Source organism: Nyctereutes procyonoides, unplaced genomic scaffold, assembly GCF_905146905.1.
Source record: "Nyctereutes procyonoides isolate TBG_1078 unplaced genomic scaffold, NYPRO_anot_genome, whole genome shotgun sequence".
NCBI classification, from domain to species: Eukaryota; Metazoa; Chordata; class Mammalia; order Carnivora; family Canidae; genus Nyctereutes; species Nyctereutes procyonoides.
The window spans coordinates 17,833,486-17,855,907 of NW_026575146.1; the positions used below are offsets into that span (position 1 = coordinate 17,833,486).

The window sequence follows — 22,422 nt, forward strand, 5'->3', positions numbered from 1 at the left end:
CTTGGAGAATGTGTGGACTCCATGAGAGGAGTCACAGCAGAGCTGTGGGGGCAGAGGCCGGTGCACAGATGGCTGAGGGATGGACCATGAGTCTCAAATGGCAAACCCCTCTTCTGAGAAATGGGGATAATGGACAGTGGGAGTAAAAGAGCATTGAGAAAGAATGAGAGAAGGGACTTCTGTTCATGAAACCATGTTTTCCTAGTTAGAAGAGTCTTGTTCATACACCCTGGGCTAACTCTGTTCCTCTCAGGCACTCGCATAGCCTCATGGACTTCTCTGCAAACTCTTACCTGCTCATCACGGTTTGGTCCAGCGCTTGTCTTTCCTGTTCAGCTGAGGCTTGAATCTGCTCCACCTTGTTCTCCACCTGGCACTTTGAGGATGGCCAACTGGAGATTCAAGACAGAGCATGGAGCATTCATGTGAGAAGGTTCCAGAATAAGGGAAAAATAGGATTGAGAGCAGAGGGCACTGGCTAGGAGAAATAAGAGTGAAAAGGAAGACAGAAAGAGAGAATGTGAGGAGCATCCTGGGCAACGTCAAGCCGGTCTCCCATGTTTAAGTATGCACTGAGACAGGGACTGCCAGATACTAGAAACATTCATTCTCCCTTTATTCCTCAATAACCAATCAGCTATTTTGTTCAGTCCACTGCCCTCAGCAGCAAGACAAGATTCATAACTACTCCTAAAGTTGGACATGTTGACTAAGTTGGGGTCAGTAACAGAGGGGGAGTGTTGTATGGCCTTCAGCTGAGGAAGGCAGATCTCTTGTCCTTCCTGAGCCTGGAACTCAGATAAGAAAGTGGAGGCTCCAGCAGCCATTTTTGTCTATGAAGCAATCTTAAGACAGAAGACACACATGCAAGACATTTATTTTTTTTTTTAAGATTGTATGTATTTATTCAGAGAGACACACAGAGAGAGTCAGAGATACAGGTAGAGGGAGAAGAAGGCTCCCTATAGGAGAAGCAGGCTCCCTGTAGGGCTCAACCACTGAGCCACCCAGGTGCCACCATGCAAGACATTTAAATACAAAAATAGAAGTTCAGTTCTTCTATGACTTTGTGGAGCTCTTAGACTTCTTAATAGCCAGATTTCTTCCTACCAGACTTTTATTGACATGATAAAAAAAATAAATGTCTGTCTTGCTTGAGCCAATATTATGTAGGGTTCTCTGTCACATGCAAGCAAATCTAATCTTTACTGCTAGACATATTAATAAATGTGCGTTGATAGGATGGGCTGCATCTCCAGGCTCCTGGGGTCGGTGCCATAATGACCAAATGCCCAGCTTCTCAATCTTCCCCATATCCAGCCTACAGACACACAGAGAAAAGGAATAATCAGGCACAATATTTTCATCCTTCTATATCATTGATAATTTTGTGGAACTCATTGGTTCTGATGTGCTTCAAATTGCCACTCAAAGATAAAACACTCATGTATTATAAGCAAATTTTGATAAAATTACATGTCACAATTCCTATTTGGGTTGATAGAGCTTTTCCTTTAAAAGGGCCAAATTTGTTCTGTTCAGAATTAAAATTTTTACTTTTCATTTGTTATGAGTTGAATTCTCAGCATGATGAAATAAGTCACAGATACTTTCCACTTGGGACTCAGTAAAATCCTCGAGTTTTAAACTGTAGGTTTCTCTTTTAGAAGTGGGAAGATGTTTTATGGTACTCAGATTGTACTGATATCTTGTTATTCTTTGCTTATGTGCTTCATCTTGAAGGTGAGGAAGATCGATAGGACCCCTGCTGGGGAACTGAGCCATAAAGAAAGAAGCAGGCACAGTGGCAACTCCATCTCTATCTACCCCCTTCAACATTGACCCCTTGCTGAGCCACTCTGAAGGACATAAGGCATATAGCCCCACAAGTGACCTGGGTGCAACTTGGCCACTGAGTGTTCCTTTAAAAAAAATGTTTTTTATTTATTTGACAAAGAAAGAGCACAAGCAAGGAAGGTGGGAGAGGGAAAAGCAGGCTTCCCACTGAGGTCATCTGTCATGACCTCGAGCCAAAGACAGATACTCAACTGACTGAGCCACCCAGGTGCCCCATTGAGTGTTCCTTTAAAGAGAATCTTACATGGTTAGATTCTTTCTTATCTTTGCATGCCCTGTGCTTGTGGCCAGCTCCCATCTAGACTGGAGCTCCCTGAGGGCAAGTACCATATCTGAAAGTTCTTTATAACCATCTTAGCAATATCCAATGTGTAAGCCACAAAATGCGATCTAGTTCTAGTCCCATCCATTTACAAATGAAATTCTGAAGCCTGGGCAAGTAAGCTACTTGCCCGAGGCTACACAGACAGGGGCTGTGACCTGGCACGGATCACAGCCCTCGTGAAATGCTCATGAACATTGAACACATGCTCAGCGAGCTGAATTACTGGCTCAAGTCATCCAGCGCTGTACTTGCCTTAGGAGGTCTGTCTGCAGATGACATTGACTGTGATATCACTCATATTACATGGCTCTCGGCTCCGACCATTGCACTCCTTCCCAGCCATACATAAGTTTTATTTTCATTCTGCTCCCCCTTATTCGTCACCTTTTCTTCCTTCTGGCCTGCAATTTGGATGAAGGGATTATGCTTTTTGCTCAAGATTAAGTTTTGCTGCCCATTTCCTGAACATATTCCCTCCCTGAAAGAAAGCCATAAGTAAGTCACCTGCCTGATTGGTACTTTCTGAAAAATGAGAAGCTCACAAAGATAAATGTATCTTTTTATTTGGAGAGTGTGATGCTTGGGTTTATCAACCAGAATATTCATGAAGATATTGTGAATCCTTTACAAGATTTTCTACTAACTAGTCCTACCCACAATAACATTATTTACTTTTATACTCCCATATGGAGTAATGAATTCACACCAGTTATTATGTGGATGTGATACATAGATCATGGGAATCCTGCTAAACAGTTGCTCTGAGTTTATGGGAGGATTTCTGCATGGTCACCACAAGTAATTTAATCCCACATACTCTTCTACACAACTAATTTGGTTGTTCAAGCATATTGAGAGGCCAAAAAGCTCTATTTCTTAAGTTGATATCAAGCAGAGAATCAGATTTTCCTTTTCTTTTCTCAAAGATTATCCACATACTATTAACAACTACTGCCTCTCATGGACTGACCGCTTCATGATCACATGCCAAAGGCTTCATGTGCCTTGCCTGACAGTATCTGAATTCTCATTTTATATATTTTTTTTCATTTTTTTCTTCTTATTGAAGTTTGTATTTTATTTCCACTTAGGTAACATACAGTCTTCTATGAGTTTCAGGTGCACAGTGGAGTGATTTGGCAATTCCATCCATCACGCAGTGCTCTCCTTAATCCCCACTTAATTCCCATTTTATGTATTTGAAAGTTAGAGACCAGGCAGGTACAGCATTTACCCAAGGGCACTCAGATTGCAAATGACAGAGCCAGGGTGTGGCCCATATATGTCAGCTCAAAATCTGTGTCTCTGCTCAGCTTTGCAACCTTCCCCAAAAGCCAAAGCAGCACCAAACCATTGAGTCATCTGGGCTAGCACCTGGCCAGGATCCCACCCACATTGCTAGTAGATGCCTGCACAGGGATTTGAAATCTAGTCAGACTGATCCTGATACCTGTACACCTGACCATGTCACCACCACACCCCGGGCTATTTGATAAACTAAGGTTAGGTACAGAGTATGTGATATAGCTTTGTTAGACAGTAAGCATTAGCAAGCTTATACCTACCCTCATAGTATCTCCATGGCCCCCTCAGTGATTCAGATGGCCACTTGGGGACAGCAGAGATTCAGGGCAATGGAAAGCTGAGCAGAGGACAGAAATGAAAGAACCAATTCTCAATTATTCTGTGGGTGCCTAGAGACAAACACTGTGGACTTGTTTCCGGCCTCCGTGTCTCGTGCCAGCTGTCCTCCCCCCCTTTACCCTTCCTCAGCCACCACCCAGGGACCTGTCCCTGCCAGTGTATCCACATGTGTGGGGACAGAAAACTGCAGATTATCTGCCTGAAGTGGCAAAAAGAAAAAAAATAGTGTACACACGTCTGCAGCCCACCCTCACCGTTCCAGACATAGCGCCCCTGCTTTGCAAGCTAGACAGCAGTGCTTCATGTTTCATTCATTTCTTTTCTCACCATGAACTTCTCGGTGCCTATAAACGTGATTTAAACTCATGAAGCAAAGGACTGTGTACACCACAATCACCTGAGTTCCACCTGGTCAGCCCTGACCAGGAGGCCTGGTGAGGCCCAGGGAAGTGCGGCTGGGTATCACATTGCTGATTCGAGAGATAGCACCGAATAGGACCCAGCCCGTCCCGGTGCTGCTCAGAGCAGCCTTGTTGTTGGCTCTCCCTTCTGGATGGGGTCTTAAACAAAGCCCCTAATCACTTCCGATCCTTATAGCTTTCCTGCTCTTAGGTAAGGTTTAAGGATTCTTGGTCACATTTCAACTCAAATAGGTTACCTAGGAACCTTCTAAGGGCTTAGCCTACTTAATTCCCCCAGTAGTTTCAACCGAGAGTGATAGACTTTTCTAGGCCCTTGTACTCCACGGCTAGTGGGTGAAGTAGCTTTAGAGCCTACTCAGGCTTCTTTAGAGAACCCACCACTTCCCAGCAACAAGCAAAATTGTTGCTTTCTGAAAATTCACATTGAGAAAAATCGTCTGATGGATGAAAGTCACTAAAGAAATCCCAATACTTTATGCTTGGTGAAAATTAATATCTGGTTTTACTTTACTCTGGTTCTCAGTTGAAACACAATGCAAGAATGGTCTTTGGAATGTTCTCATCTACAAAACCAATCCAAATAAGATTGCTGATGAGGCTTATTGTCTTCGACCATGATAACAATCCCAACTAATTTCTGTGCTGCTGAAACAATCTCTAGAGTCATGTTATATTCAAAAAGAGACTTGCTGTTTAATGTGGTGCCTAATCTCAATATGGGTCCATTTTACATCCAGCAGCTTTGTTGGAAAAAAGAATCTCCAAGTATCTAATTAGCAAAATTAAGAAAACACATACTTAAACACTGATATGAATGTGAAATGATAATTCCTTACATAAAGGTGAACTCCCACCTGTATTATCCCACAGCATTTTCCCAAGAAAAATAATGATATAAGCATTCTCCTATTTTGTTGACAAGGAAACTGAAACTTGTAGATGCTCATTGACCTGTTGGAGGCCACAGAGGTAGTCCTCTGCAGAGCGCAGTACCATTGGATGCTTTGACTCAAGTCCAAACAGGGACTCTGCTTTGCTAAGCATGGGGAGAGTGGTCAATAAGCTGGGTGCTGTGAGTCTAGAGGAGGGAGAGATTCTGGTAGCCTTTATCAACTAAGGAAGCTTATAGAAGAAACACAGCATGAGGAATGAATAGAATTTGAATAGTCTAGAAAGTGCAGAACTGAAACTGTGTGGCTGGTACTGCATCCCAATACACACTAACTGAATGAGTGAAGAATGAGTGAATGAGGAGGGCGGGCATCTGAGATCAGGAAAATGATCTAAGAGAGTAAGAAGACAAAAATTCCCTGGGTGTACTCAGGGAACACTGAGAGGACAGTGGCTCTGGGAGGGGTTCCACCTTGAGGAGCAGAGGAAGACAGGACCAGGGAGGTACTCTGCGGTCATGCAGGGAACTGGTGTGAGGCTAATAAGTGCAGAACTACACTGCTTTTGAATGAAGAACTTTATCCTGAAAACAGTGGGAAGCCAATGGCCATTTGTAGGGAAGTGATATGACAAAGCCCAGTGTTTTGGGAAGATGAGCAGAGAATGAAGCAGAAAACATACAGGAACATCTGATGCTCCTGATTTTAAGAGCCTTGCCCTGTGCCCCTCTAAAGCCTCCTGTCAGCTCTTCCATTAATAGGAAGCCATGGACTTAAACCTGGCTGATGGGGGTAGGAGGGGTAGAGTTTAAAGAAAACAACAACAAAAAAGAAATACTTTTAGGTCAATTGGAGAAGGACAAACAGTGTATGTTCTCACTTATTTGGGGAATATGAATAATAGTGAAGGGGAATATAAGGGAAGGGAGAATAAATGTGTGGGAGATATCAGAAAGGGACACAGAACATAAAGACTTCTAACTCTGGGAAATGAACTAGGGGTGGTGGAAGGGGAGGAGGGCGGGGGGTGGGGGTGAATGGGTGACGGGCACGGAGGGGGACACTTGACGGGATGAGCACTGGGTGTTATTCTGTATGTTGGTAAATTGAACACCAATAAAAATTAATTTATAAAAAAAAAAAAAAAAAGAAATACTTTTAGACTTCCCATTCTTGACTTGTATCCAAAGAGATCTGTTATATGGTCAGTCTTTTCATTAGGATTTTTAAGCTAATCAGTGGGCTTTATAAAGAATTACAAAGCTTTCACTGCAAAAATAATTAAATGGAGTAATTTCCTATGTCTAAAGTGATCAAATATGCTTCTGAAATTAGGGAAAATGCAGGCTTATCATAAAAATATAGCTGTAATGAAACTGTATGGTTTTATTGATTTTATTATAAAATATTTCCTTTTTGCCTTCTTAATTTGCAATGAAATGCTGATTTGCCTTGAAATAAAATATGGAAAAATCCTTGTACTGTAGGAAGCTTGTCACTCTAATGGGTGTCTTGCTCACTAGAACAGTATTTTGGCTGTGTTGGAGCACATTGAAAGGAATTAGATTAAGCTTTGCCAAAATTTCACTGTGAAAGAGTTTGCTATAACAGTGTTTTATTATATTCTTATTGAACTTCAGCCAGTTGAAAATAGAATCTCCTCACCATCCTTTTAAATTAGCCTTAAACTGCAGACAAAAGACAAAAATCAATGTGCAAATTTAGCTCCTTGCACACAGTTCCTTAAGAAATTTACCCCGGTGCTAATATGCAGCACTCATAGATAATAGAACATAGAGTAATTGGAAATTTTAAAGTAACATTTCTTATTCAATTTAGGTCCATTTAAGTGTCTCGTAAGTCCTGTACATAAATTGTTTCATTAATGCTACAGGTTATTCTGAGTCTCTACATATGCCTCAGTGCTAACTCAATAAAACCATCCCCGATATGTTTCCTGTGCCCTGACAAATTATGGTGAAACTCAGAGTAGCAAACTATGATGAAAACTGTTAGAGGAAAGTAGTGCCTGAATAATGGTACAATGTTTAATATTATATTTCATTAATAACTGCAAAGAGCTTCGAGTAGCTCAACAGGATAAAGAAGGGTGTGTGGGCATGCGTGTGCGTGCACAAAAATCATTCCCATCGGCCACAGCAGGTCTGATGTCTCTAATTGCTGTAAGTGGTCCAGATGCTGTGAGTTCTAAAACAACTCTTAGGAAGAAAACAAAACAAAAAACTTTGAATTCCTTAAAATAAACATCAGACCCAGACTAGTTAATTCAGAGACTCAGCTATCTTGGTCTCCTCCAGCACTGGACAGGAGAGATCAGTAATATAAAGATACACAACCTGGCCTGACTCAGGGGTTACTATACAGAAACGTATGTGAAGGCACTCCGCAGTGCGAGGAGGGAGCGAAAGCTGACCCTTCTTGGAAAAGACAATGCCACAGGCTTCGCAAACAAGTGCACCAGTGTATGGGAAAGATAAGAAGGGAGCGATTTGGCTCCGTCGGAGACCTGGTGGGCACATGGATACAGGACAAACAGTGCAAATTAGGCCAGATAACTAAAGATTTGTTTTCTGGCCTGATACCTGAAAGGTTGGGAGAGCTGAAGCCAGAAAGGCAATGCAATGAGCAGGAACCAAAAAAAAAAAAAAAAAAAAAAAGAGTTCACGTAGCATGCATGGCCGGAAGGCAGCCCAAATACTGCTACCTACAGCCAGTGACAGTGGGAGAGGCCCTCACTCCCCATCCGGCAGCCCCGCATGGCAGTGCCAAGAGAAGAAGATAAAGAAGGGATGGGGTTTACTTGGGGTTGTCACACTTGATTGTTACTGAAAACAGTAAGTGGGGACAACTGGCCAGAATAAGCCTGGATTGAAATAGAAAATGAAACTAAAAAAGATAGATCAGAGGATGTTGTTATAAAACAACCTAGCAACTCCTATAACATAGAGACATCGTAACAGGCTAAGCCGAAGCACAGGTCTCAAGTTCAGCCTGAGTAAAGCCCCAAGATAATTCCCAGTCGTCCTAGAAAATCTAGATTTTTCAAATGAACAGGGCTTAATGATGTTAAATGCTGTTGCTTTAGTAATCACATTTCACTGCAAAGATATTAGCCAATTTTTAGGAAAATACTAGATGATTAAAAAAATTTTTTGTAAGAGAAAGAACAAATTGAATGCCCACAGTGTAAACTGGTGGCCTAGTTACAGACTCCCCATCTTTCCATCACTACCCAATAAGATCCTGGAAGAAATAACTAGATTGTCAGCTTAATCCCACTTGTAAATATCCCATAAAATTCAAAGCAACCACTTTAGCTTAGTTGGGGCCATAATGGAAATGAGGGTCACAGTCACAAAGTAGGAATACAAATGGAAATGTTCTTTATTTTTATGTATCTCAATCAGTTTCCAGATTCTGAGTCCATACGCTGCCCAACCAGGTCCAGTCAGGACACTTCCAGTCAATTCCGGGAGACACTTTTGCCACATTTAGGTTTTAAGCTACTGCCCTGGTTTGTTTTATCTTCCTCCTCAGCTCATCCACATCTATTTGAAGGCCCAGGATATGACACTGCCTCCCCAGGGAGGGGGAGAGGGCCCACTCTCCACTTTCTCTGCTTCAGCCCAGTGTAGACAGTAGCAAGTCTTCTTCCAATGGTGACCCAGCCATTCCCCTGACACCCACTCCACCTGGGCTGGTAGCCCCTGGCCCCTGTGAGCACCCATGACCTACCACTCTCTAGAACACTAATAATGGACTGGCTAGCCCACAGCTTTTGTTGTGTATCCGCTCTTCCAGCAAGCTTTTGGATCTTCTCTCTTCTGCTCAGAATGGAGCCCCCAGGGTTGGTTCCAGCACCCTGGGCCAACATAGCCCATTTGCCATCGGTGTCCCCACAGCCCCCCATAGCCCAGTGACAAAGGCTACCCATGGCTCTAGGCTGCAATTAGAAAACAATATTCCATCATCTCTCCTCTCAGATTTCCCTCAAATGTCTAAAGGAATTCCCTCACGGAACTAGTATAGTTTTAGAGACTTGTTTTCCCTACTTGTGCCCCAATCACATCTTTTCTGCCTTATATTCTTGCTAAGAATTTGAGTTCTTGACTCCACTGGTCCAATTCTAGCACCCCTCACTTGGAACATGTATGCCTCTTGGCCCAGTGGAAGCAGGTACACATTTCAGACTCTCCAGCCCTGTTTCATGGACTCAAACAGGACATTCCCTTGGTCCAATTTAGTTTGATAGAATTCACCTCTGTTCAGCAAATATTTACTAACCATCACTCTGTACCTCACCCCACCCCTGGAGGCGCCTTTCTGTCCAAGTGCTGATTGGCACGGACAGCAAGCATTTAATCAGCCCCAGTCCTCTGCCCACCCGCAGCACACACAGAATGATGACTTGGACGGTTACTAGTGGGCATGAAATCTCTACATTCTCCCCTTTGATCCTTCTCTCTTCACTCGCATTCTCTGTTCTGTTCCTTCCACCCACTCTGGAGTGGCTGAGGTTCCACACTCTCCTAGGCAATTTCATTTGCTTCACTTCCAGGTCAGCGGTTCCTGGGTCTTTTTTTTTTTCCTCTCTCTTTTTTAAAGCAGGCTGTCTCCTGAAAACCAATTGATGTTTTCGACTGCATTTTAGACACCCTAAACTCAGTAGGACCAGGATTAAATTCGCTGTCTATTTCCTCCTATGTGTTGCATGCCAATATTTATTAATAAATCGGTCATTAGACACCCCTCCTGGAACCCCAGCACCATCTTGGGGGCCATGCTCTTGTCACCACCCACATCCAGTCAATTTATCTGGTCTTGGGCATCAGCTGTGAAAGGCTTCATCATGCTCTCCTTTTATTGCCTCTGCCTGAGTTCAGACTCTCCCCACCTTACTTCTGGACTGGCACACAAGTCTTCTGAGATTCCACATTCCTGTGTTTGTTAGTGTACTTGCCACAGGAACTGCCTTTCTCAACACAAAGTCTCATCCTGGTGTTCCTTTGGTGAAAACAAAACTCCCAGTTGTCATTTTGCAGCTAGTTTGGGGTTGTGTGCATTTATATTAAATCTTTTTTCTAAATGGAGTTATGTGATCTGTGCAGAGTCCCCAAGCACAGTCCTGGCTTGCTTCATAACACAACGGGATAAAGCCCAAATCAACCATTCTTTGTATGGGAAAAGTTCTCCCAAATAATTATCTTCTTTGACTTGTACACAGTACGCATTTACCAAATGTTTAGTCAATGTTGAATTGACTTGCTCCTGCATCAGTTGTTTTGATGACAGCTGATACTAAACCTGTGCCCAATCCAAATGACTGGTTAATAACTCTGAATCCAGGAATATATATTTCAGCCCTGAAAGCTGCTTTAGAAATCCTATGTACTCTCTTACATGTGACCTTGATAAAATTCTAACTTGATGATGGGGCATCAAAGAGGCTTAGTTTTTTAAGCCTCTGACTCTTGATTTTGGCTCAGGTCATGATCCGGGGGTCATGGGACTGAGCCCCTTATTGGGCCCTGCACTCAGCCAGGAGTCTGCTTGAGGATCCTCCCTTTCCTGCCCCTCTTCCCCTGCTGCTAAGTGTGCTCTCTCTGGCTCTTTCTAAAATAAATAAATAAATCTTTAAAAAGATGATACTATTTTTGAGTCTAACCCCTCCTTTATAAGTCAGGGCATGAATACTCCGTTCTGAAAGACTTTTCCTCAGAAACAGGACCCACACCAAGGGATCGGCCCAGGAACCCAGAGGCCCTCTTTCTAGGTTGGAAATGTGAAGAGTCTTTGATTCTGTGGTTCTAAAGGGCAGCTTCCCCATTTTCTACAGGTGGGCCTTCTCCTGCCTTGTCTAGTTTCATTTTTATGATACAATCTGCACCAAAATTTCCTAAGTAGTTGCAAGCATTTACATGTTGCTCCTGTGTCAGGTCTGAGAACCCCAAACACAGTTGTCATTGTCCATCTAGATAGTTAGGAGACAAATAATCTTTTTATATACAATAAACACTGGGCTTTGGATCTTTCCAAATGCTATTCACTTGTAGGTATTTACTAAGAACAATTAAGGAATGTTGCTAGAACTTGAAAAACATCTTCTACATTTTTATTCTTGTAAGCAATCAACATGCTTTCCTCTGAAATAATAGAGACCATTCTTTTTTAGCCTAACAAAATATGAGGGGGTTAATTTCTTTAAATGTTAAAGACGGTGAAGTGCAATGATACTGCAGAAAACATTTTGCCAAAAGAAACTAAAGTGAAGATTTATAACTTATGTATAAAACCCCCTTTGTATGATCAAAGAAAGCAGCATCTGTACCACTAAGTTCTATGTCTAATATAATTTTTTTGAGGAGGAATCAGGCACGAAATGAACTGGTTAGGGGTTTGCTCACAAATACATAACAGCTATGATGACGCCTTCTGGTTTTAGGCAATGCAACTCTACAGGAGAACACTTAGCCAATTTGTTAACACAGTGTTTTAAGAACGCCTTTATAGATCAATGGAAAAAGAAAAGTTATCTATTGCTGCCTGGGAATTTATTACATAATATATTGGAGAAAGGAACTAGATGATTGTGCCCTGCACATTTATTATCTGATACTTTTAAAGGCTGAATGACCTTGCCAACCATCTATTGTAGCAAGTGCTTCAATCGACACTTAGCTTATAGACTGCAGGTCTCTCCCATGTTCCCTTTTATATGAAACAACAATTCCATTTCATTTTCTGTCAGAAAGTTTGGCACGGTTGTCCCGCTGCAAGCTAACTCCATGTTGATTTCTAGGGAAAGAGACACAGATGAGTTTTGTGAAAATGTATTTAAATGTAGCCACCAACCAAACCATCAGCATCAACAGAAAGTCAGCTGCTCCCAGTACCACTCGCCCAATGACAGTGACTGACAAGGGCTTGTATTCATGGCCCCCAGTTTACATAAATGCTGACACACTGGTCACACAGGACATGCTGGGTTAATGCTCGCAGGGCCAGACTCCCAGGTGGCCAGTCCCTTGTTTTTGCGAATTATATCTGGTAACAGCACAAAAGCAGTAGAATTCATCGATAAAAGTATATGTAACAGATTCCAGAAAGAGGAACGATCGCTACAAGTGGGGAAGCTCAATCATCAATGGAAGAAAGTAGGTTTCCAATGCAGGTCTTCATAATGTGACTGTCCAGATTTACATTCAGTGGATTTTCCCTACTCAATAATAGGCAAATGAAGAAAAACAACTCCTTGCTCTCCTCACAGAAAGTTATTAATGTGAGCCTTACCAGCAATGACTCATTAGTAGCTTATTATGACCCAGAAAACTTGCCTAAATATAATATAAATAGAATTTCAAAAGAAGGTGTAAGTATTCTTCAACTAAACTCCAAGTCTACAAACATACATCCACATGTATGTTTGTTCCTCAAAAGCACAATCATGAAGATGAGGCCCATCAGCAACGATCTGCCTTGAGCCGAATGTTTGAACCTAAGTTTTCTTTTCTTTTTTTTTTTTTTTTGAAGGGTTTTATTTATTTGAGAGACAGAGAGGGAGAGTGAGTGAGAGAGAATGAATGCAAGCAGGGTGAGGGTCAGAGGGAGAAGCAGACTCCCCGCTGAGCAGGAAGCATGACTCAGGGCTCGATCCATGGACCCCGAGATCATGACCTGAGCCGAAGGCAGACACTTCACCAACTGAGCCATCTAGACACCCTTGAATTTAAGTTTTCAAAAAATAAAATACAGATTAAGAAACAGTCTGGTTGATGCAGAGTTGCATTAGACTCGAGTGCTCTGACAGGCCCTGTAGGAAGGGACTTAGGCTCTTAAGCAAAGAGCCCAATGCACTGAAGTAATTCCGAAGCTTAAATATGTCTGAAAATTGTCTGAAGGCCCTGCACGGGTGCACAGGGGACTTGGAAAGAATGTGCTTTCTTATGAAATCTGAATTTCTTCCCTTAGAACAGGTAAAAATTATTTATTTTCTACTTTTCTTCTGATCGGACATCAAAGGTCAAAAACATTAGTAAGAACAAAAGTTAATGAGAACAAAGTAACCCCTTGGTGCTGAACCTTGGTGAAATCCATGACAAGGCTGAACCTGGAATGGGGCAAACATTTGAGGTTCTTTGTCTTATATTAAATCCACTCATCTGTTCTGTTAGCCTGCCCAAAAGACAAAGTCAACATCAATGTACTCTTCTTCCCCTGATGATCTGTCATTTTGTCTTCTGCTCACGATGCCCGCATAGGCGACTGCAAGTGTGTTTAGCCAATGCTCTGATGCAATCTTTTTTGTGCTCCTGAAACAGCCCAAATCAGAAATCCTTTATTTAACACATATCAGAATATCGAAATCAAAATATTATTTATACTATTATATTTCAGTGGCCTGGAGAAAAATGTTACTTGAATTCGAGATAGAGGAGGCATTATTAATTAGCCTTCAGTTCAGGAGAACAACATGAACTATGAGCATCTTTTCCTCAACCCTTCTATCTGGATGGACACTCACCTCAAATGCAATAGTAAACAAACTAATCATTATCCCTGGGAACCCTCTGATCCAAATTCCCTCCATGCTCAGAACCAGATTTCTGTAGAAGACCCTACCTGGCTCCACCTAGGTGTCAAATCTCCTTGTCACCTAACTTTCCTCCTTTTCCTGATGTCTGCATCTCCCTTCTGCCTCGTTGCCCTCTGTGAGGTGCCCCTCCTCCTCCTTATCCTGGGGCTCAGATCCCTGTCATCCTCCCTGCCATCATCCCTGCAAAGTCACTGCCCATCTCTGGCCTGAGCCATCTCCACTCTTGAGTGAAGGCACCCACATAGGTCCTGGAGAAGGTTTCCCCTAGCTGTGGGATTGTGTGAGTCTACCCTTAGCTGTGAGACCCTGTGATACCTTCACTCTGCTCTTAGACGGGCACTTTGGGGTCCATTCATCTCAATGACTTGTTTGTGGACCATACTTCCACAAGTCTGGAAGGAGGCACACTTTGTCTTCACTCTGTCCATCAGCGGAATAGCACCTTCTCCCCCTTCCCACCTTCCAACACTAAAAGCCTTTGTGCTTCAAGATTGTTCTCAGGTAACTTCTTATCTGACGACACTTTCATCCATCTCTTTTTCTCTAAACTAATGCAACACTGAATCATTGTCTCTTGTAAAATATGCATTTTGCCCTGCCTGTGTTACATTTGTCTCAGAGCCCAAAGTAGACTGTAAGCTTCTTGAAGACTATGGCTCACTCCTCTCTCAGTATCCCCCCCGCCCCAAATCCAGCAGTGCCTTCCACGCACTAAGCACTGAGGGAGTATTTGTTGAATTGATTTCAATTAATTCAGTTTTTAACTGAATCAAGCAAAGGATGTCACAAGCTTGCTTTTATAACTAAAGAAAGCACAGTTGTGCAGCTGTCGACAGAGTCTCTGGGGGCTGGAGGGAATAGCACAGGGAAAATCCTCAGAAGCCAGCTGACTGCTGGTCAAACCAGGTGCAAGTTGGGAAAAATTCTATAGTGAATGAAAGAAAATAAGATGCACAGTGGAAAAAGAATACCAACATTCTTGCAAATGAACCTTTAAGTATTATTTTTACAAAGAATACAAGGATTATTTCAGTTCCCTTGTTGACTCGTTTGTATGTTCTTCCTACAGATACTTTTGGAAAAAGACCTATTGTTTGTTTTTCTCTGTGCTGACACAGTAGCCATTGTTTATAACTGTAATCATAGCACACATAGTTGAAAATGTGGGATCGGGGACAAGCTGTATTTCCCCCTCTGGTTCTTTAGACAGTGAATACTGTGTTCTTTATGTCTTATCACAGCTCTTTTGTCAAACATTTAATGATTTTTCCCCAGACAAATTTGTAGTTTGTTATCAACCATAAAAATGCCTTTATTGCCTTGTTTTTAAACATTTAAACTTTGGTATGTATGTCTCAAGATAAGCATGAATTAAGGTGTTTATTTCATTTTAAATACATTTTTTATTACGGTGTATAAAGCTAGATTTCTCCAACAAGGATGCCTTATATAGAACTATATTTAGACTTGATGAAAATACATTTTATTTTAGTATGTGTTTGTACCTTTCTTGGAGGGTGGTTATGCCTGTTGGCTCCCAGGTCAGGTGTGTTGAGAGCATTTGTCAAATGTGAGACAAGCACAGACATCTGTAACTTTATGTAGCATGTGGCTGTCACTAGATTTCCTAGCTGCAGAAAGGATCTGACACACTTATCCACTCCTGAGATTTCCATTTTTCCAAATGCCCAAGATTCCTTACTCTTCTGTAACTCATAAACCTGAGACCAAATAAATTTAAAAAAAAAAAACCTTTTAAAAACATCATAAATAGTAACCATTTGTTTTGTCCTGGTTTAAAAAATTACAATATGTTCCTTGATATGACATTTGAAGGCTTTAATTCAAATGAATATTTATGATAAATAAAATAAATTTCAAACACATTTAGCATATAACTTCAGGGCAATTTTAAAGTATCCATTTTTTAAGTTGGCGGTGAAGTCTACAAAAAAGTCTTAATGTGCCACTTTATATTTTTATGAATAGCAAATTATAGAACACATTTTGCTGCTCTAACCATTTCCATGAGACTTCACTTAGATTGAAGGGATAAAAAATGATTGTCAGTCTTTCAAATGCCTAGAGGAAAACTCTCCAGTTTTGTTTTCAATTTGTTTTCAAGGGCTGATTTAAACTTTTTAAGAGACAATGTGTGAAGAGTCAAGGTCAAAGTCGGTAATTTTACCATTATTCAACTGGGATTACTCTAACTTGTCTTACAAATATAAAACACTACTAACAAGGCAGTTCTCCCCAGGGATTATGAGACAGACAATTTTTAAGAATCTAGATATCGTGCACAAAATGTGGGCAGTATCTAGTCTTCCTTGAGAACAAGAAGGGAAACTCTAAAGACATGGATGCATCAGCAGCTTTCAGCTAAGGAGTTTCATTTTCTAAAGCTTTGTATTATTTAATTGGATAACTTTTCCTCAAAGATATTTTTTTAAAGTTTTTCCTTTTCAAAGTTAAAAATTATACTAGCACATAATATTTTGTAAGTTATTCCTACAAGTATTTCAAATAAAATCTATTTTCAATGTTATATATATTTTAAACACGTTGAAAAACATACAGAATCAGAGACCTCTTCAAATTCATGTTGGATTATAAGTTAATCTCTTAATACTGACCATATGGGACAGTAAAGAGAGCATCTGTGCTGGAGGCTGCACCCAACTTCACTTTCCAGAGATCCCATAACCAATGTCCCTAGTGGCAGTGTTTCCTTAGGATGCCCCAAAACTCAGTGTTAAATATTTCCTTTAATCTGTGTCCATCTTTTATTCTCCAAACCTGCCCCTTCAGATCTTCCTGCCTGTCTTTATTTTGGTATTTCTCACAGTGGGGCCCCTGAGAACTCCCCAGCTGGTGGATGCCCAAGGCCACATGTTTACTGAGGCCATTCTGCCCCTGGTCCTTTGCTCTGGATGGAGCACCACTGGAGTAATGCTGCATTTGGACTCCTACTGGCACACTGATACTAAAGAGACCACCCTTTTTTTTAGGCCATGGTCACTTCACTCATCCATATAGCCAAGGATTTTGGAGTTAGTAAAATTAGTCATGAAAATTAGGATGTGCAGATCTTCTTGGCCACTGGGAATTAAGCTAACTGCCCAGAATCAAGCATACTCTGCTTCTTTCCTCTCTTTGTACCTCATTCTCTCTGTCCTTCCCCTATATTTTTCCTTTTCTTGTCATGCATGCATGTTGTAAGCATTGGACATTCAGGCATATGCCAAGTGTTTCTCCTCTAAATGAATGTCTTGCCTTCTCTCCTGAGACTGGTCCTCTTCACCTTTCATTTTGATGTGCATTTGTCCTCCAGAGAGAAGCCACTTCCACTGACCCTCAGCTCTCACTGTGTTCAAAATGAGGCACTTTTTCAAAGGTAACAATTGAAGGAGTCTCTTTGTCCATGCACAAGAAAGAACATATTTAGGGATGTGTTGGTCCTCTCAACCACATACAAATGAATGATATTTGATTGTTTTCATATTTCATTTTAATGTTCTATAAATTACATTGGCTAGTTGTCAATTTCCTTTATAATTCCTTAAATTTCAGTCTTATCTGAAGCCATTAAATCCAAAGAGAGTAATGCTAAGGAAACTGTTAACTATGCATGCCACCTTAACCACATTTCTGAGACTGTCTCTTGAGTTCAAGTCTACCTACATAATAAATTTGACCATGAACTCTAATAAGACATGTAGGCAATGAAGAAGAGCATTGAGCCACCCTCCTCTTTCCTTTCCACGTGTCCTGATAACACAGTGTTTCCAATTCCATGCCACTTCCTTTTACTCCAGTCCACCCACCTTACCCCCATTTCCTGGAAATACACTTTAGAGACTTTTTACAGTCAGGGAAAACAGGAAGAAAGGGATCCCACTTGTACCAGTGCTACTAGGAGCTTCAACAGCTAAGGGCAATTAAACACCTTGCCCTGCCTCCATTCCTTTCTCCCCTAACCCCCATTTTAACCTTATGGTACTTCTTTCTTTCATCACCTTGCCTAGAAAAGGAACTTCTAAGAACTTCTATGCCTAAAGATGCCATTTCCCCTCTGCACAATCACATTGTTCTCCTTCTGAATTAAGTTTCAGTCCCACCACCATTCTACAGTTGCTCTCTTGGAGAGCCATGACTCTGATATTCTCAGATCTGAACTTTCTCACCTCATAGCCTCTCCTTTGACTGGCTGACAATGCAGACCACCTTCTATTTGGCTTGGCTTCTGAGATTTAACCTCACAGCTCAGCATGCATTCCCCTCATCCTTCTTCCTTCATTCTCCTGCTCCCCAACTGGCATCGGCCCCTCTTCCAGTCACTAATCTGTGAGATGGCCTCTGTGGCCTCTGAACCAATCACTCCTGTATTTGGTTCTTGCTCACACTGTGCCTCTTCAGTGACCTGTCCAACATTTTCCCTGGCTTATCTCATGGCCACATCCAGAGCACCATGTCCAAAATCAAACCCATCATGTTCCTCATAGAGTTACTATGAGAGACTAAATGATGAGAATGTGCAGAGAGAGAATTAAATGATGATGTTCATGGGCTAGTTACAGGTAAACATGTCTGCCACCATGACCACATCTGCCACCTCTGATGTGAAAGCTATTACTATTACCATTTCCCAACAGCCCTCAACAGCTTGTATGTCTCCAGCAATGACACTGCCCTTTGCTCACTAGCGTCTCCATCTTACGGTGATCCTTGACTCCTTCCTCCCCTGCCCCACATCCTTTCTACTTGACTCCTTCCTCCCCTCCACAACCTCTCCCAGGGTTCCTGGGAACTTTACTATGTGACATTGAACGGGCTGCTGAACTACTCTATACACTGGCAGAAACAAAATAGAAGTAATGAAATCTACCTTGGCAGAACTTGGGGCGCCATTAGGAAAAACAGCTTCCATGAACAGAGCAATCAAGCTTGGCACTTGGTAATGGATAAATGTTACCTATTATTGTTGTTAGAACTGTTGACATATTAACCATATGAAACTCCAATGGTAGTTTCTGCAGTTTAAGAAGGAAGAGAAGCCAAGAAATAAGATATAAATGAATATATCTCTATATAACAAGATCTGGTAGATGTTCAGAAGATAAAGGCAGTCAGACTGACAGATAAACAAGTAGGTAGAGGATAGACACAGGTGGAGAGATACACTAGAAAGATGGAATGATACATAGCATAAGCGGGAAAGATGGTGGAGGAAGGAGAAAATTTAGGTAGAAAAAATATATTGAATTTATGGTTGTATTATTGGGGATATTTTAATTTTTTATTTAAAGACTTGAGCCTAGGGCAGCCCCCGTGGCACAGCAGTTTAGCACCGCCTGCAGCCCAGGATGTGATCCTGGAGACCCTGGATTGAGTCCCATGTCGGGCTCTCTGCATGGAGCCTGCTTCTCCCTCTGCCTGTGTCTCTGCCTCTCTCTCTGTGTGTGTCTCTGTGAATAAATAAATAAAATCTTTAAAAAAATAAAATAAAATAAAATAAAAACTTGAACCTAAAATTTATGAGTTAGTCTCCTTTTCCCCAGGAAAGAAGTACATATCTTATTAGTGGCGATTTAATTTTTTTCACAGTAAAAATTTTCCTTTCAAATACAGTTGTTAGTGCTAATCGGTTCTCACCTCTATGGACATTTGGGGTGTTTTCAGCTGTTTCCAGGGCACGAATCTTTTCTGAAATCACCTCTAACTATAAAGGAAAAAAAATGCCATCTGTAAATGCTTTTGTCTAGAGGTATATCATGAAAATAAAGTCCCACTCACCTACTGTCCTTATGAAACTGGTGCCTATTTTCTCTTCTTATTTTAGATTTTCTCTCATTACCTTCCATTTTAAGGAAATTGACAAGGGAACAATTCAGAGCAAAGGCTATCATATCTTTCAGAGAAACAAAGAATTAGCCACATCCAAATGGATATTAAAAAGAATAGCTCTCCAGTCCATGTCAAATGCACAAAGCAAAAATTGTGAAGTTGTGATGTCATTTAATGCATTTTGAAACATATAAGGCACTGTGCAAGGGTACCAGTATTTTTAATATTACAGAGGAAGAGATTTCTGTATATGCATTTATCTGTGTGACTCTCCCAATTCCTAATAATGGGCGCCAATGTCTTCAGGGAAATTGGAATTAATATAAAAACTTTTATCCAGTAATACTCCTTCTTTATTGAAATAGCCATTTTAGTCTGGTCCTTCCGTGTAGCACGTCTTCCCCAAATAGGCAGAGTTATTTATTCATTAAAAGGATTTTTAGATTTTTAGTTTTAGGAGACTGAGGCTTGGAGCACTTAAGGATTCAGGTCATGGTCACACAGGCAGAAATGGCACATGCAAAATTCAAAACCACACAGTGTATCCCAAAGACCTCACCCTTACCCAATAAGCATGGTGCCTCTTGAGCACCCAGTACCTTCCTGGAGAAGAGGAATGAACAGTGGAAGGGGTAAACAATGTGGCCGGACTGAAATGTCGTTGAGGGAGAGTGCGTGAGGGTATGATGTCTTCCTCAAATTCCTCGAGCCCTTCCAGACCTTGTTTCCGCCCCCTCCCCAGAGGTAACAACTATGCTATGTGGTTCTAAAGCTGGGGGTGGGGGGGTGTATGTGTGTGTGTATGTGTGTGTATGTATGTATGTGTGTCCATGCCTGTGTGTACACACAACATAGTTATATATATATATACACATTCATAACACAGACATGTACATATCCCACATATACGTATAGTTAGAGATAAACTGCATTATAGATAATATGTGTTACTACATAGGTAATTCTTCAGACATCTTAAACATTGTTAAGATTTAACATCTTAAACATTGTTAATATTAACTGTTAAGTGTACTGTAAACAGTACATATATTTTTCTTTTTTTTCAGTACATATATTTTTTCTGTGTAACTTGCTTAAGGATACAAAACATTTGCCCATTAAAGAATAGAAAATGACAATGTGTATTTTTTAAATTTTAAAATGATGTCAGAAATGTTATCCTTGGAAGGGCAGAAATGGAATAACTTTGCTTTGGTAAAGACTGAGAACCAGAAGAATCTTCTACTGAGTCTACCACAAGTTTTTATTTTAAAACATAGAGAAAAGTAATGTGACTCACTTTCGTCTAGGCCTCCTGCTTCCCAGAGCCTGTGGCAGCCCCTGAAGAGAGAGTTTTTCTTTTGGAGCAGTCAGAAACTGGGACAGAGACATCAGGATGAGAGCCTCCTCCCTCCTCCAGGCATGCATGCGCGTGCACACAGACACACACACACACCTATCCTAACGTCCATGTTTGATTCCATGATCCGTAACATTTTCATGACCTCACTCTAAGGCAAATAGTATTAACCTTGGACTTTAAGCACCAAGGGTACAAACGTGGGCACGTGTCACATACTTCTAAGTTCATGCATACTTTCCGAATAGCACATAGCCATGAGTAGGAGAGGAAAACGGATTGAATTGCATGAGCGGCATTCCAGATGTATTGATAGAACTGCGGGGAGAGTCCTTTTTCTAAGGTCAAACGTTAACCTTTTATTGCTCAAAGTGGGAACACTTGATGATAATAATTGGTAAGCTAATGAAAACTAAAAATCCTCAATAGCTTCAACATTCTTTCATGATCCTTGTTTTGGATAGCACCTTGATGGGGTAGCCAGCCATCCTTGTTTGTTCCAGACTGAGATGCTTGTCAGGACACATGGCTTCCAGTGCTATATCTGGGATGGGAAGTGAACCTGTTATATGTCCTTGCATGGGGGCAATGAAGAATACACTGCTTCACCTACATCCCTGAGCAGCCTGATACCTGGGCATTGGGCCATTCTCAGCAACCAGAAGATGGGGTCTGGGCTGGATCAGCAGAGCATGGGCACCCAGCCTGTCAGCAGTTTCATGTCCTTTGAGTTCTGTCTTAATGTTTCTAATCCTCCCATGACAAAGTTTTCATGCATTCTGTAGAATATGAGATTTCCATTAAGGACATTAACTATTTCTTACCTTATAATTCATAAAACAATGATAAGGAAAATTAAAATGACAGAAACATGGGAAAACACTTTTAAAACAGCATTATGAAAAATGCTTACTGTAACAGAATTACTGAAAACTTTTAATCATCATAAACCTATTTTTACACTTCATTGTAGTGCATATGTTTTATTAATTCTTCTTAGCATATATAATTTTTAAAGGACCAAGAAGTCTTATCTATCAATAGTTTCATAACAGGGTCTTTCTTAGTCTTGCTATCTACTGGCATACATTCCTGTCTCGGTTTCCTTAGAAATGGGCCATCGAGGGATACAGGTGCTTCCTCCCTCACAAAAAGAACAGCCCCTTGTGGGAGCCTCATAGGAGGTCTAGGTGTTGTAAAGACAGTGAAGGCATGGGGTGGGATTAAATCTTAAATCACCCAGCTCACCAACCCCATTCTTATCTACCTCCTGTCCAATTCAGTTCAACAAAGATTTACTGACAGCCACAGGTGCTTGGGGAAGACAGAGAGGAACCAGCCAAGACCCCCACGCTCGAGGGACGAACACCATGCCCTAGAAGTGCCTGAGCTTATAGGGCAGACTCATGTAGTCTCCTTTCTACCACATCAGCTGTGTCAGTCAGGACTATCTACTTTAACTG

At 41.3% G+C, this 22,422-nt stretch overlaps 1 protein-coding gene and 1 long non-coding RNA gene across 2 annotated transcripts in view; one reads left to right on the forward strand and one right to left on the reverse strand.

Annotated features, from left to right (window-relative positions):
• PACRG (parkin coregulated) overlaps positions 1-22,422 on the forward strand; it is a 519,397-nt gene that overhangs the window by 400,490 nt on the left and 96,485 nt on the right. The gene's annotated exons all lie outside the window — the stretch shown is intronic.
• Positions 913-21,038, reverse strand: LOC129499695 (uncharacterized). The gene is made up of 3 exons (XR_008662438.1): positions 20,900-21,038; positions 19,408-19,474; positions 913-1,321 (listed from the first exon to the last, which is right to left on the reverse strand). It is a non-coding gene; the product is annotated as an uncharacterized LOC129499695 (long non-coding RNA).